This window comes from Carcharhinus amblyrhynchos, unplaced genomic scaffold (assembly GCF_965287045.1).
Source record: "Carcharhinus amblyrhynchos unplaced genomic scaffold, sCarAmb.v2.hapA scaffold_38, whole genome shotgun sequence".
Taxonomy (NCBI): Eukaryota; Metazoa; Chordata; class Chondrichthyes; order Carcharhiniformes; family Carcharhinidae; genus Carcharhinus; species Carcharhinus amblyrhynchos.
This window is the reverse complement of record NW_027649779.1, coordinates 974,110-991,256: the sequence shown is the minus strand read 5'-3', so window position 1 is coordinate 991,256 and position 17,147 is coordinate 974,110. Positions and strand designations below refer to the sequence as shown.

The 17,147-nt window shown below is 42.1% G+C and overlaps 1 non-coding gene across 1 annotated transcript; it reads left to right on the top strand.

The window, feature by feature from the left end:
* Positions 1-16,452: 16,452 nt before the first annotated feature.
* On the top strand, positions 16,453-16,525 carry trnar-acg (transfer RNA arginine (anticodon ACG)). The gene has a single exon. It is a non-coding gene; the product is annotated as a tRNA-Arg (tRNA).
* The last annotated feature ends 622 nt before the right edge of the window (positions 16,526-17,147 follow it).

The following is a 17,147-nucleotide window of genomic DNA, read 5'->3' as shown; positions in this document are numbered from 1 at the left end:
CGTCACCCAGACAAAGTTCAGGGAGCAGTTGAAGAATCTGATAAAATATCCCTTTACTCAAAATCATTAAGGGAAGAACTGAGTCACTGAAAGTTTCCAGTTTTTTTCATTTTCTTTTACATTTCCTGAAAGGGTAGGGTACAAACTCGACAGGATTTCCACTGATCCATACACTTGTACAGAAAAGGTTCTTCAGTCCATCATGTCTGCATCCACAATAACTACCACTCAAGTTGCATTACTTACAAGTCTTAGCACCTGTCCTATATCCTTGAATGTTATGATGTTTCAAGTTCTCATCCACATAGTTTTCAATGGTTGTAAGGTTTCCCACCTCATTAACTTCACAGGCAGTGCATTCCAGATTCTCACCATCAGCTGTGTTTTTTTTTACAAATCCCCTCTGAATCCCATGTTTCTGCCCAAAAACTACACCCCCTTGTGATTGATCCTCAACCAAGGGGAATAGCTGCTCCCCATTCAGCATGTCCATACCCGTCATAATCTTATGTACCACAATCATGTCCCCTCGGCCACATCTGTTCTAGAACAAAATATCAATCCAAGAGTATCCAGTCTCTCTTTATTACTCACATGGACCATTCTAGGCAAAAGCGTGGTGAATATCCTCTGTACCAGTGTAATTACAACTTTCCTATTGTGAAAAGACCAGAGCTGTACCAGTACACCAGTACACGGTTTCCAATGTGGAGTGCCAGGTTTCCAATGTGGAGTGCCATAAGCGTAGACAAAGGTCATGGGTGGAAGAGGGAACTCACAATGATAAAGTGGCGGCGTGGGCTCGTTGGGCCGAAGGGCCTGTTTCCCGTGCTGTGTTGTTCTTTGTTCTTTGTACACCTGCTGTAGCCTAACCAGTGTTCTGCACAGCTCCAACATCATCCTTGCCTTCTACTCTATGCCACAACTGTTCAAAACAAGTGTCTGCATGGATTCCTAAATGCCATATTCACCTGTTCTGCTGCCTTCAAGGATCTATGAATAATTACACCAAGAACCCTCTGTTCCTCTGAGCCTCCTCGTGTCCTGCCATTCATTAAACACTTCCTTACCTTGTTACTTCTCCCAAAGTGCATTAGCTGACGCTTCTCAGGATTAAATACCATTTGTCACTGCTCTGCCATTTCACCAAGCCTGACAATAACAGCCTTTTTCTTTATTCCTAACCAGCCTGCCAACTTGCTTGCCATTCCTCTGCATTATCATCCTATCATTTGTGTAGACAACAAATAATAAATGTCCCTGCTATGACTTTTGTGGTACACCACTAGACACCGGTTTTCAGCCACTCAAGCTGCCTTCCATGATGATTCTTTCTTGATGATCACAAAGTCAGTTTTGGGTCTGCATTGCAATGTTTTTCTGAATTCCATGTGCTTCAACCTGGTCAATCAGTTCTCCCATGTGGGTCCTTGTCAAAAGCTTTGCTAAAATCCATATAAACTGCATCAATTGGACCCTCCCATTGGCTAGGTCAACTGTCCAATATCCAAATACTTGCTGTAAATTGACAGCAATACAATGACAATGATCTATCACCTTTCTGATTCACCCTTCCAGCTGCCCAGTATCCCGTTACTTCACACTGATTGGACAGCAATCATCCAAACCTCACCCTCTTGCTATGTCGTTGTACAATTCCCACAGTGCACCACTGGGGGTGGCCTGAAGAATTGAAGTCACAGAGAGGGCATGAGGTAACCGAAGGAATGTGAGGGCATCTACAAAAACGTCTGGGGTTAAGACTTAAGTGTTGTATTGTCAATTTGGAGTCAAAATGGGACAAGAGATGTAAGGGGAACAGGAAGATCATCAGGCTCCAAAACCTGTCTCAGTGAGAGCGAGGGAGGGAGGGAGAGATATCTCGCATAGATATATAACAATAGGATCAGACACCTGGAGAGAGAGAGATAGAGATAAGGGGAGGGAGTGAGGTAGAGAGGGGCAATGAGAGAAAGGGGTGAGAGAGGGCAGGGGCGGTTGCAGAGAGAGAGAGAGAGAATGGGGGCAGAGAAGGAGGCAGATAGAGAAGGTGCAGTCAGAGAAAGAGGGCGCTGAGAATGAGGCGACAGAAAAAGAGAGAGGGCAGAGGGAGAATGGGCAGAGAGAGAGGTACACTGACAACATGGGGCAGTTGGAGAGGTAAAAGAGAAGGTGGGGCAGTGAAAGCATGGGACAGATATAATATGGAGAAGAGTGAGTGGGGAAGAGAAAGATTGGTGTAGAGTGAGAGGGACAGAGAGAGAGGGGGTAGAGAGATAGTGGCACACGGAAAGAGGGGGCAGAGAGAGCAGGGGCAGAAAGGGAGAAGCAGAAGAGATAGTGTGGAAAATTAGGTAGCGGGAAGAGAAAGACAGACAGAGAGGTTGGGGGGGCTGAGGGAAAGGGGGCGATAGTTAGTGAGAGAGAGGCGGAGGGACAGCCACGATAAAGGAGATTAATGCTAGAGTTATATACAACAATATTTCAACTTTACAAATGAACTGCGTTTACTATTTTAAAAATGGAAGGAGACAACAAAAATAGCTGAGAATGCACAGCCAATCGCTCACAGAAATGGCTTCAGGGTCTCTCCTTCAGAACATTGAACACCTCCCTGTGCTCACTGAAAAAGTAATGGTAAAACTATCCAAAGAATGATTCCCATCCCCGACATTGACAAAGGGACCTAAGAACTATTTTATTTCAGAAATCTTGGATGTTAATATTCAAGACAAAATTGTGCATCCGGTGTCTCCACTTGAAATACACAAAGACAAGTGTTAAAAGCTGGCCTAGCCAACAGTCCACTGACAGTCTGTCAGTCTGCATGTTGTGTGTGTGTGTGTGTGTGTGTGTGTGTGTGTGTGTGTGTGTGTGTGCGCCCTGGGCAAACCAGCTACAAGTTTCCCGCATTGAAAACGATACAATAACTGAAGCATTACTGCACAAAAATAGCCAGCTTTTGCAGGACTATCTAAATCTCCCTGTCTGACTATGAAAACCAATCATCCAGCAGAACAATTGCAGCTGGAAAAGTATCTGGAATCTCTCTACTGACTAACAGGGCACTTGAGCTGAATCAATTACTGGAAAAACCTGTATCGGTCAGCATCAACTCCTCGCCATTCAAGGAAAGCTCCAAACAACAGTTTATTTATATTTACTGACTATTAAACACAATTATCACTTATAATCTGTATGAATGCATATGTTATATCGTTTGTTGTTACAATTTAAGCAAGAAATAAACATTCTAGTTATAATTTTACAACCTCGTTAAGCCTGTTTTGCCACGGTAAAATGATGTAAAATGAGGTATAGAGAGGATAGCATGAATGGCATCCGTTTTTGCACCTGTGGCGACAATTACAACACTCGGATTTCGAGTGCAGTCAGTCTCTCAGTGGAAATGGGCGAATGGTTCATTTGTTTATTTCATTTTAAGGGAGTGTTGATTTCCATGTGTTTAGCAATCTCGGTGCTGAATTATCTGGGCTTGCTTGACTTTATGGCCACAAGTCTGGGAGCTGCTGGGCTCACACACACCAGGATAAATGAGCAAGGGAGGAACACGACCTCTTGCACTTACTCCAGCAGCCTCACACCACCATGTGTGATTGCAATGCGAAGTTTTTGGGGTTCCCTGCAGAATTGTTTCACTGTGTTTTTCTTTATTTAGCTTAGCAATCTCCCTCATTTGTTGATTTTTTAAAAAAACTTATCTTGGCCATAATTTTTCTGAGTTTTCAAAACACAGTAACCAGCATCATCATGTTTCTAAAATTAAAAAAAGAAGTCCTGTGCATTGAGTAAAACACCTGCTCAACATGAATAGGGAACATTCGTGTTGCTCTTGTGTGTGGAACCGAAGGCCATTGTGGCCTTATGAGGAGGCCAAGTGCAAGGTGGAGGTGCCCCTAGGGAGTATCAGACTGGCAGTACCACAGTAGCACCTGGACAATGCCAGCTCTTTTTTATTTTATTTATTTATTAGTCACATGCAGACTTCCATCAACTTTGCAATGAAGTTGCTGTGAAAATCCCCTCGTCCCTACACTCTGGTGCTTGTTCAGGCACACTGAGGGAGAACTTAGCATGGTCAATCCACCTAACCAGCACATCTTTCAGACTGAGTGAAAACCAAAGCACTCAGAGGAATACCACGCAGACACGGAGACAACGTGCAGATTCCACACAGACAGAGATCCAAGCCAGGATCGAACCTGCATCCCTGTTGCTGCGAGGCAGCAGTGTTAAGCACTGTGCACCGTGCCACCAGGTCAATGCCACCGGGCAGCACAGGAGTGGGCCCTTTGTGGGCAGTGCTAGGGGTGGTGCCAATGAGGCAAGACAATGGAGGGGGGGAGGCCAGCTGCCACTCTGCCTGTGGTCAGTGGGGAAGGGACGGCAGCCCTGAACGGCTGAGGCAGCGGCAGGGTAGCGGGGGCTGCATCTCAGGCTGCGGGTCCCTACGATTGCTGGGGAGAGGGGCAGCTAGTTGTGGATCCAAACAGTGGTTGGGACATGACAGCTCGGTCCATGCCTGTCGGACCCCTGCTACTACGAATGGACATTTGCAGCATCAGAGGTCTGCACGTGAGCAATACTTCCATCTACAGGCAGTCTGGCTCATCTGGCAAGAAACTGACTTACCTATCTTCAGTTCACGCTCCAAACTCCACCAACAGCAGCTCATCCCCCGGCAACTGCCTGAGGCTGAATCAGAATGGTCACAATAATGGTGAAAGATTATCTTCCAAATCTGTCTTTGGAGGGTCAACAGGCTCAAGAGGCCAGATGACCTACTCCTTTTCCTAGTAATTATTATTCCATGTTCTTAATACCTTTTAGTAAACTTGTAGCAGTTTGATGCATCAGAGGAGATTTAAAATTCAACCAGATTTCTGCAGATCTAGAGATCCATGTGGGCCAGACCAGGTGAGGAGAGAAGTTTTATTTTCCTAAACCACATTAGTTAATAATATCAATGATTAATATTCCTCATCATTAGACTTTCAATTTCAGACTAATGTGAACTTCAAATTCCACTACATGCCGTGGTGGGATTTGAACCTGCGTCTCCAGAGCATTGTCCTTGGTCTCACCCCAAGATGCTCTTCCAACCACACATTTGTGCATCTCCAAGAATAGGTTTCCATTGGTGACGGCACTGAGACCTCACACCATAAAAAAAAAATCATTTGATATTGATGACAGGTATTGGGAAAAATCTTCAAAACTGGACAAAGACCTTTTTAAAATCCCGAGTTCCATAAGAACATAAAAAATAGGAGCAGGGGTCGGCCGTCTAGCCCTTCGAGCCTGCCCCGCCATTCAATAAGATCATGGCTGATCTGAAGTGGATCAGTTCCACTTTCCCGCTTTCTCCCCTTAATTCCCGTCTATCAGAAAGAGTTTATGTCTGTCTGACTTCTGAACAAAGGGAAATACCTGGCAGGAGCAGGAAACACACACTTCATTATCCCTGTTTTCTGTGATCTCTGTTCCATAAATCTTTCCTTTCTTTGTCCAACTTTTGTGTTTGAACACAAAGGGTTAATGTTGAGTCCCTTTTGCTGCTTTGTCATTGTGTGTAAATAATCAAACTCTTTGAGTTCAGCCTATCTCAAGGGGTTTGGAAACATGCCCCCTCATAACAGGAGTAGTGAAATCAAACACGTCTTTCTGTTCACGGAGACGTGGCAATAGGAAAAATCAATGCCGTTTAAATTCACTCCCCTCCTGATACTAACATATCCCAGTAACATCGCTCAACCCCAGCTCCTGTTTCTGAAACTTCCATTCATTTATTTATTCCCTTGAGGCTTGACTGGACAGCCTCGCAAATTCTACCCATGATAAATTCGAATCTATCTAAATTCCTGTCCTCACTGACCTACGTAGCCTCTGGCGAAAGGGAAAATCAATGGAACATTTCCATCCTTAATTACAACTCCCTTCATGACACACGCACGTTCTGCTTATGATGAATTCAGTGAATCTGTCAGGTTCCAATCTGATGTTTGATTAGGTTTTTAAATCTGATCGAAGAGCCTGTAAAAAAAAAGTGAATATCGTCAGTCCAAGGTAGAAATCGAGAAGAGGCACACATACCTCTGGTGTGAGTTTTGTGTGTGTAAATGCTCCCCTTCTAATCCCCTGTTAAAAGCGTTTGCAAAAGCCATCAGTGAGAGTCAATATTTTTATTTATCAAAGAGCTAACAAAAACAAAATAATCACACTTTCAAATTACAAATCAGAATACAATCCTGATCCACAATAATAACTTATAGATTTAACACACAATATAACATAGTACCTATAATAAACATGCAATTTTAATGCAATAATACAAACAACATAGCACAGTAAACCAGCGAGTGTGCATTGCGAGTATCGAAAATGGACCTTCCAAGGTTGCAAACAACTCAGAGTGACTATTATCCAGCAAGCTATAATATGGACACAATGCCGACAGCTGGCGCACCGTCTTTTCACCAAGAACAAACAACTCCCTTACAATAATAAACAAGTTTATTGTAACTTATCTACAACTTTCCCGGGCTTCGCCCTCCATATTTTCCTCTTCTCAGGGTTCTTCAGAGGGGGAATGGGAGCAGCCTCCGGACCCCAAATAATACAAACATGAGAAAGTAAGAAGCAACAACAGCTTAGTTAGGCCACACTTGGAATATAGTGTTCAATTCTGGCCACCACATCACCAACAGGATGAGGAGGCTTTGGAGAGGGTACAGAAAAGATTTACCAGGAGATTGCCTGGTATGGAGGGCATTAGCCATGAGGAGAGGTTGGAGAAACTTGGTTTGTTCTCATTGGAGTGACGGAGGTTGAGGGGAGACCTGATAGAAATCGACAAGATTATAAGAGGCATAGACCTCAAAGATAGTAATTTCTGGACTACTGCCAGAGCCACGTGCTAGTGAGAATAAGAATAGGAAGATTAGGCAGATGAATGCCTGGCTTGAGAGCTGGTGCGGGGAACAGTTTTGTTTTTAGATTTCTGGATCATTAGGATCTCTTCTGGGGAAGGAACAACCTGTTCAAGACGGGTGGCTTACACCTGAACTGAAGGGGGACTAATATCCTGGCAGGGAGATTTGCTAGAGCCACTCAGAGGGCTTTGGGTGTGGGGCCCAAAACAGTAGGAAGACCGAAGAGAAGGTTGACGACAGCACAGACGTTAAAGAGAGCACATTAACTAGTGAAGGCAGTGTCAGTAATTCTCGTACCAGACAAATCAGGCAAAAACAAGACAGAGAGCAAGGGAAGTCCAGATTAAACTGCATTAATTTCAATGCAAGAGGCCTGAAGGCAAGGCAGATGAACTCAGGGCATAGATGGGTACATGGGGGCTGGGATATTATGGCGAAGACTGAATCATGTCGAAGGGAGGGACGGACCTTTCAGCTCAGTTCCAGAGTACAGGTGCAACGGGGAAGGTAGAACAAAAGGTTGGAGAGGAGACAGAGTTACACTTCTGATTCGGGAAAACATCACGGCAGGACTGAGAGTCGATATATGCAAGGGTTCACCCACTGAGTCTGTATGGGTAGAAGTGAGAAATATGAAGGGGGAAATAAGTTTGGTAGGGTCGTACCATAGGCCCCAAAAAGTCAGCGGGAAATCGAGGAGCAAATATGCAAGGAGATTACAGATAGCTCCGAGAAAAATAGGGTGGTCTTGGTTGGGGATGTTAACTTTCCAAACATTGACTGGGGCAGGCATAGGATCAGAGGCTTAGATCGAGATAAATGTGTTGAGTGTATTCAGGAGGAATTTCTGATTCAGTATGCGCGTGGCCCGAATAGAGAGGGGCAAAACTTGACCTTTTAGGAAATAAGGAAGGGCAGGTGACAGAAGTGTTAGTGAGAATTGGTCCATATCCCTCGAAAGCCATCTTACTCATGTCGCTGTCTAAGAGGTTTTGTTTAAATACAGAATTGTATCCACCTCTATGAATACCTCTGGGAGATTGTTCCAGCCACTCACGACCCTTAGCGTGAAAAATGCCCCTCTGGACCCTTTTGTATCTCTCCCCTCTCACCTTAAGCCTTTGTTTTAGACCCCCCCTACAGTTGGGAAAAGGGCTTGACTATCTAGCTGATTTATGCCTTACTTTCTTTTATAGACATCAATAAGATAACCCCGAATCCTCCTACGCTCCAGAAAAAAAACGTCTATCCAACCACTCCTTCTAATTCAAACCATCAAGCCTCGGGAGCTTCTCCGTAAATCTTTTCTGCACTCCTTCTAGTTTTATAATACCCTTTCTACAATAGGGTGGCCAGAACATATGACTCTTAAAAACACTATCAGAGAATACCATGACACCGTATTCCAAAGTCTTGTGCAACTCCCGTACTCAATGTTCTGACCAATGAAACTAAGCATGTCGAATACCTTCTTCACCCCATGCCCACCCGTGACTCCACTTTGAATGAGCTCTGACCATGTGCCCCGAGATCTCGATGTTCTATAACTTTCCTAAACGCCCTGCCATCTTGGTGCTCTAATGATTGGTGTTCGGCGCTTGCAGGTTCGCCGTCTGGTTTTGATATGTTAAAAATTAATATTTTTGATAAGCAATCCTGAATTACTTCCTGGTCAAAAGCACCTCTGTCAGCATCAGTGGAAGAAGATTTGTAGGTTTGTTTCTGAATTGGAAATGTCACAGGGGCAACAAGTTGAGAACAAACACCGATAATGAAAAGCAGTGATCGGGTGCAAAGGGCTGACGATGGAGATGGTAATTCAATGCATAATCTGAGTGGTAATATGTCAGATTTAACCGTGTGCACTGACACAAATATCATTCAGTTCTGGATAAAACTCTCGGGCTTAATGTGAAGAAAACTTCTCACTGAATTAAACACTAAACTATCTGTCTTCATTCAGAAAGCAGTAATTGTGACATGAACAGAGAGGGATAGAGGAAGTGTCAGATTGAGCTGTGATACTGCTGGAGGAAAGCAGAGCTGGAGTTCACCCGGGAAAGCAGCGTTGTTTATCTATCGCTTTGCTCGATGATTATAAATAGGCAGTGGAAACCCACCTGGATAGGATCTCTGATCACTTCAATTTTTATTTCTAAATGTGTGCCTTTGTACTTTATGTTATTTTACTTGATATTTTCCTTCCACCTTTTCATATCATGACAATTTTGTTTGTTCCAATACTCACGCCACTTACATATTTCGTATTCGTGCAGTTCTGCTTGTGTTTCTTGTGTTGTTATCTAACCAGTCTTGGAGACCAATCCCCATTGATAACTTCGGTGTTACAATCTATTTCTTGTTCATTTCATTACTCTTTTTCTTCGGAATTCTCTTTGATCCTGATTTGAACACTTGTCCGCTTTTCTAATTTTCACCTCGGCTGTGTATATATGTGTTAAGTTGAGTCCAGTGGGAGCATTTTATGAATATAAGTCATGTATGAATGGGTGAAAGACGACCATTTGCAGTCAGTCATAAACTGCCAGGTGCTGTCAATGAACTTGTGCTTCTAACAACAATGTCGTTCAAGAACGAAAGCAGTTAGATAGTTGGAATTCTGCTTGTATAGCTGGTCGCCAGGGAAACAATGACAAATAAAGTAATCACTTAGCATCCTGGGGGCAATGTGAATGAATTAAATGCATTCAGTTGCAAAAGGCGTGTCTTGTGGTGAAGAAATCGAGAGTTGCATATCTAAGTATGCTGACACTACTCTTAGATAATACACGATGGAAAGGTGATTTAATTAATATCAACATATATACCTATGGAAGGAGGAATTATTATTTGTTTGCCACGAGTCACAAAAATGTCACTTTTTATAGAGAATAAATTAAATGTCCTATTAATGACTAGCAACTAATTGTTCCGGGGGAAGATTAAGAAATGACAGTCGCAGGTATAGCAAGGAAACCTACCGGAGGTGATAGATTGCAATACTGAAAACATAAAACGAAACAGAGAGAAACAGACTTGGAAATCGCACAGACCAGGGACAGATACTATTAAATGTGCAGAAGCGCATATCATGTCACATGCAGCCAATAATTCTGAAATAAGTCATAGGAAAGACAGAAAAGGTAATTTCCAGGAACAATGAGGCCTCAATGGTTTCTGACTGACAATGTATCATTACAATAAGTATGGACATCTGTGGTGCAGACAAATGTCAACATTGAGACTACAAAAATGATATAATCATGCCATATTGTGAGTTATTTCAGCAATGGAGCTGAAACTAATGAGTTCGATTCTGTAAATTGCAGAAGATTGCACTTGGTAACTGAAGGCAGAAGAAAGCGCAGCACATAGTTAAGGGGAGAGATCTGACTCGTATGTGAAGGCAAATGACATAAATTGCATGTGTTCTCCTGGCAAAAAGGAGGGTGCAATGATGGTTTACTGTCCATTTTACAAAATCTAATTGGACCAACTGAGGTAAAGATCTGCAAGATTTCCTTATTAAAAGATCTGGAGGACACACACAACCCTTATAGTGGGAAATTCAAAAGTAATCTGGTGAAATCAATATTGAATTGTGAGGAAAGGAGAGGAACTCTTTAAAATTGACACTGAGCATTCAAATTAAGCATTATCTTTAGAGCACAGACTTTTGGGAAATAGTGTGTGTGCAATTGGAGACATGAAGTGTGACACGTACATCTTTGTTTGGGGAGGGGAGTAGTATTAGAATTTGGCTCAATGGTTCCAAACATTCTCCACCACTGGAGTGCTCCTTGCCTAATCTATTGGCCTGTTGCTGAATTGATGGTTAACGGACAACAGTCTAATCGAACGCTGAGGACGTGATAAGACAAAGTGTTGGAGTACGCAGTAGATATTGAATATAGTATTATCCTGGTATAATTTTTTTCTTTTGGTAATGTTCTGTTATTTTTCCCAGCACAATTATAAAGAGTACTCTTCCGAAAATCAGCGTTATTACGTAAACGTTTTCACAGATTGATTGTTTCCAGTCTGGTATGCACCGAATATAAAAACTGTTCCTCGGAAGGAACTAAGTGGAAAAAATAAATGCTTAAATTTCTCATCCACTGCCTGATCAGAGGTCCAGCTCTAAGTTCCTCATATGAAAAATGCTCTGGCAAACCAAAACTGATGGGAAAGCACCTTACCAAACTCATCACGAACAGCTGAACTTGAAAATAACTGAGAATGGACAACAATATGGATTGGGCACAACATTGTTAAACATTTATAAATTCGCTGAATTAGACAGGATCACAGAGTGAGTAAACAGGCATATAGGAAGTGAGTCCATGGACACAAATCAGATCAGGTGGAATACAATGATAAAATGACGTTTGATTTTATTCTTTTCATCTCTTACGTAATTTACCAATTAGAAACAAAGAATATTTCACCCCGTTTTTTAACTCTTCCCTGAATTTGCTCTGGGGCCCTGCGTAAATGAAAGGGTTGATGCAGCAACTCAAAAGCTGAAGCATATATCCGTATTCCTCCAGAACAAATGTAGACTGACTGACATTAGAACCTGAGAAATAAGTCACCTTTGCTACTCGGACGTAAAAGATGGTTATAAAGAATATTAAATATAAGATGATGAAACTGCCTGAAATGGCAAAGAGTAAAACAATAGATTTTTGCCTGTTTTCCAGCTCTGGGTCACTCTGATTCTCTCCATTGCTCCCGGTCCGCAGTCTCCTGCGAGCTCTACTGGCCGCTATAATGTGTCTGACAGTCAGAGCATTGAGTAGTAAAATTAGAATGAATGGGAGACAAGGGGTTAAAATACAATGAATCCAGTCAAATGCAACCCATCCTGGTTCAGTATAAAATGTTGATTTTATGCCGCAGAACCAGGGCACATTGTTAATTATGACCAAAGGTTCATGTGTAAAATATAAGAAAGAATTTTTGAAACAACTCAGTATGGACACGATTGTTATGACCCGTGCAGCTGTCTTCACAGTGCAGTATTTGATTTTGAGCTTCTGGCAACAAATGGCTACGAATCGATCAAAGGTGAAAACCACTGTTAACCAGGCAGAACTGTCTATTGCAGCATAAGTTAGGACAGAACGAAAACTGCACACTGGTGTGATGGACAGAAAACTGAACGGGAAATAGATACCAGCAATCCGGTTCAATATCACAGTGCTGACAAGGAGCAGTAGATCAGTCGCCGCCATAGAAACAAGATAACAAGTGATGCATCTGGAGAGACCACATCTTCCTCTTGACAAGATCACAATCACCACTAAGTTAGCTGCAACGAAGGTAGACATAGAGATTGAGAAAGACGGAACAGAAATGCAGAAAAAAAAAACAAAAAAAAACAAAATACTGCGGTCACTGGAATCTGAAACAAAAACAGAAAAAAACTGAAAGAACTGCGGGGAGAGAATAGAGACAAAGTTTCGAGTCCAGATGACCACTGCCACTGTAGATGTCTAACGCATTTTCACATTGTGAGAACACAGTGACAGCTAACTTACATGGCAAGGGTAACCTGCAGATAATTCACAGAGGGCAGCGTTAATAACACACGTTAAATTTACCCATTATCACAGAGCGAATATTCGTCAACAGAATGTTTCCAAAACAAAATGGATCTACTTTCATACGGAAATCATGGTTTGGTTATTCACCTTGAGTTTGGATGTCAATAACATTTGGACATTTCGTGTAAACTGAGTTGAATATGTGCTGATTACATGAAAGTAACATTGACACTAACACAATATAACTGCATGTAGTTTGATGAAAAGATACTCTTTTAGCCAAAGCAATTGTGCCAGCAAAGTGAATAAATAAATATGCAAGCTGCATTCACTGTTTGTCATCTTTCTGGTAATTCACTCACAATATCGTTAAGACAATGGCAAAAACAGTCACACTAAGATGACACGGTCGCAGTTCAAAAAATCATGCAGTGTATCTAACGCAATATGATTACCATTATACGAGGCAAACAGTCTGATAATTCACAGAAAGCAGCAGTGTCAATGACAGGACATAACCAGACTTCGATCTTGAAAAAAAAAAGCAGAAAAAGGTAGGAAAATATAATGAAAGGGGAAAATCGTACAGAAGAGCAGTGACCCAGGCAAATCAATACATTCCCAAAATAATGCCGGGCTGGGATACTTCACCTGGAACCCCGATAGCGGCAAGGACGGGATAGTAAACGGCAAACAGCAATCCTTGTGGTGCTCCGTGCATTTCTAACAGAATCTCACAACGCGTTGTTTATTCCAGTCTCTAGTCACCAGATTTATATGTGATGTCAGCCTCCAGAGACTTCACTAATTGGTTTGGATTTTTAAAACTTTATTGGTCCATTTAAGCATGGGTTTAGTTCAGCTGCCGTCAGACCTGGATTTTCCGCTTAGATGGATTCACAAATAAAACTCACACCAAAGTTCCAAAACTTTTCAGTGATAAATTGCTCCATTTGGTTGAAAAGCTGAGTGTTGTGAATCTGGAAATGAGAACCATGGGATTAGTGTTATCCAGTAACTTGTTTCCCACGGTTAGCCCCAGGTTTACAATTCCATTTGTGTTGTACATTGAAGCAAATCTTGTGTCAAAATTAGGAGAAACCAAGAGAAATATTGAATCTTGGAACAAATCATGAAGGAAATGGGGAACAATATTGGGAAGGAGGTGCAGCTGTGAAAGGTGTTATTGATGATTGAGTGGAAAGTATTGGATTGTTGGGCTACTGGTGGTCAGTTCTTTTCCCTCCCGTTAAATTCCTCCCCGGGATAAGTGACGTGGATTTATTTTACCTGCCCGTTCATAGGAGAAAGGGAATAAGCAACACACTACAGCAGTGCTGCGGGGTCAACACAACTAAAGAGACTTGTATAGAATTGTAAACAGTGCGGTCATGCTGCAGTTCTGGAACAGGTTTTCAGAAATAGAATTGTGGTCAGTGGCGCACTAGTTTAGAATATAGTTCGTTGATGCCCTCTTAGTCTCTGTGGCGCATTTGGTCAGCACGTTCGCCTGTTAAACTGAAAGGTTGATGGTTTGAGACCACCCAGCGGCGGTGTTTTACTATTTTCACACCATCAGCATTCAAATGCAAACAGTTGAGGGCTGGCAATGGGTCCGTGAGTGCGAATAAAATCAAAATAGCTCTTAATTGCTACTGGCTGAATTATTACCTGGTGTTACTGACAATATTTAATGACAATTGATTTCAAACATATTACATATAACATTATATATATATGCTTCCATTATCCCATTTAACTAAAAACATTCATTCCTGGATAGGTCATAAATCTGTCTAACCCAAACTGAAATGTCTTCAATGATGGAGCATCAGAACCCTCTGGAGGAGAGAATTCCGAAGATTCACCAGCCTTTGAGTGAAGCAATTTCCCCTCATTGCAGACCTAAATCATCAGCACCTTATCCTGTGATTGTGCCCCCGTGTTTCAGATTCCCGGATTAGGAAGAATAATATCTCAGTTTTTTAATGCCATCTATTCTTTCTCATTAAAGCTGTTGAGATTTTCTGTTTTTGATTCAGATCCCAGCAAAATCCTCAGATTTTGCTTTGATTCTGTTTAAAATGCGGAGATCCAAACTGCACACACTGTTCCAAATGTGGTCTCAACAAATCCCTGAATTACTGGAGCAAGACTTCAAACACTTCAAAACTTAACTCCGTGCTCAAGGCTGGAAGGAGAGTGTGACAGTGGATAATTCTCACTCTATACATTCTTGTAATCAGTAACTGGATCAGGAAGATGAGATATCTGTGTTTCTTTGTACTGTCATCTGTAAACTCCATCTCCTCTCAATGCCGTGCATCATACATTCGCTTTCCCTGCTTTCCAGGTGAAGCTCGGGTTTACCAACTGTCTGTTTCTGTATCAAGTAGCTAATGTAACCTTGGAGCTGGACAACCAGAGGGAGCTGGATGAGAGGCAGCGACAGAAACGGGAAGAGAAGCGACATGATAGCGTTTGGTAAATGACTTGTGCCCGTTACCCTCCGTGATGAATTCCTGCCGTGTGTTACCTTCCAAGTTTCACAGGAGCCACAGTGATGGGTTTGGTGGGTTTTGGAAATTGAAAGTGTCACATGAGCAGTTTGCGGGACTATTTCACCTCACTGTCCATTTCCTGTTCCAGCTAACAGGAATCACTGCTTTCATTGGCTGAAACAGTCACTTGTGTGTGATATAAACATGGCAATGTGAAGGATAAATGTGTATTTTGTGAATAAAAAGACAGAAATAAAACAGAAGGCAGGTGGTTCATGGATAAATTAATATTTTATAATATTGTTATCAGTTTCCCTGGTGGTCTAGTGGTATTTTCTGTTTTTATTTCAGATTTCGAAAGTCCGCAGTCGGCTACTTTATGTTTGTGTTTGAAGCTGACAAATGGCAAGTGACATTCCCGCCACACTGAATGCTGAGAGGCTTGGTGATGCTGTTGTCTGTGTGGTGTTGGAGGGGTGCGGGGGTGCTGCCGGGTGGAAGTGGTCTTGTGTTTGGAAAGTGCTGTTTAAGGTGCCTTTGGTGGATTCCTGCATCATGCAGACAGGTGGGGAACATTCTATCGCACTCCTGACTTGTGCCACGTCGATGGTGGACTGTTCCACTGATTCAGGGACTATTTCCTCAAGTGGATGTAGCTGTCACTCGGGGGCATAGCTATAAGGTTCATATAGGAGGGATGTCCGAGGTAGGTTCTTTACTCAGAAAGTGGTTGGGGTGTGGAATGGACTCACTGCTGTGATAGTGGAGTCGGACACTTCAGGAACTTTCAAGCGGTTATTGGGTCGGCACATGGAGCACTCCAGAATGATAGGGAGTGGGATAGCTTGATCTTGATCTTGATCATGGGTTCGGACAAAGCTCAGCACAACATCGTGGGACGAATGACCTGTACTGTGATGTACTGTTCTATGTTCGATGTTTTTTGGGAGTCAGGAGGAAAGTTACTCCTGCAGGATTCCCAGCCTCTGACCTGCTCTTTTAGCCACTGAACGAACTGATAAAATGTGTGCTGAGTCAGAATAGGTCTATCTTCTTTCCTGCTCTGTGTTGTCATGAATTTTCAACACTTTTGTCTTTTCCTGAATGTATTTTGAGGCTGAAGTAAGAGCCAATGTCATATGATTGTGAGATCGGTGTTCAGGTAATATTCAATAGTGGATTCACTGGCTGGAGGGGTGCGGTTTCCAGCCATGTTGTTGACGCTGGATTGATAACGCAGAGAAGCAAATGACGCTTTGAGAACCAGGGTTCGAATTCCAACGCAGCAGGTTAACTCAATTCAAGGCAAAGTAGAATGACTGCGAGTGAGAATAGCAAATTTCAATTATGTAACATTTCCTCACTAAATCGAATATGTTTTGACCATGTTTCCGCCAATTTTGAAGCTTCGGACGGATATGTAAATAGTGCTGCAGGTGGTTTTGCTATGGGCCAGTGGCGCAATGGATAACGCGTCTGACTACGGATCGGAAGATTCTAGGTTCGACTCCTGGCTGGCTCGCTATGTCACTTTACTTCAAAAACTCCATGTTCGTGTTGACGAAAATGTTTTTTCATTAATTTTAGACCAATTCAGGGAAATGTTGACCAAATGCAATCAGCTTCTGTGAAGATATTTATCTTAGCTACTTATTTTTCAAAAAACAATGTTGACCAAAAAAAACTTTTCTTTTGAAAGAAAAATGTTTATTTTTTAAATGAAAAATTCTCGTTAAAGTATTTGGGAAAAATACGCCAGCAAGCTTAAGCTACCTTTTAAAAGTTGGAAATTTCTCGAAAAAAAAACATGGAAATATTACATTTTTCAGAATGGTGAAAATATTTTCTAACAAAAGTTGATGAAATCTGTTGAAGAATTCCTTTTAAGCATGTTTAATTTTAAGAAGCAAAATACAGAATTTTTTTTAAAAGTTGACAAATTTCAGTTAAAACAGATGGAGGAATTTCTTCGGAGTAAGTTTTATTCTGAAAAGTTCAAATTAGCCAGAAGTTTCTGGTTTGTGATGCTGGGATTGTTGTCCATTGGAGAGCAGATTGAGGAGTGATTTAATCGAGGTGAACTAGATTAGGGCAAGTTTATAGGGGGAGCGGCAATTTATAAAATTTGGGGCAAGTCGGGGACA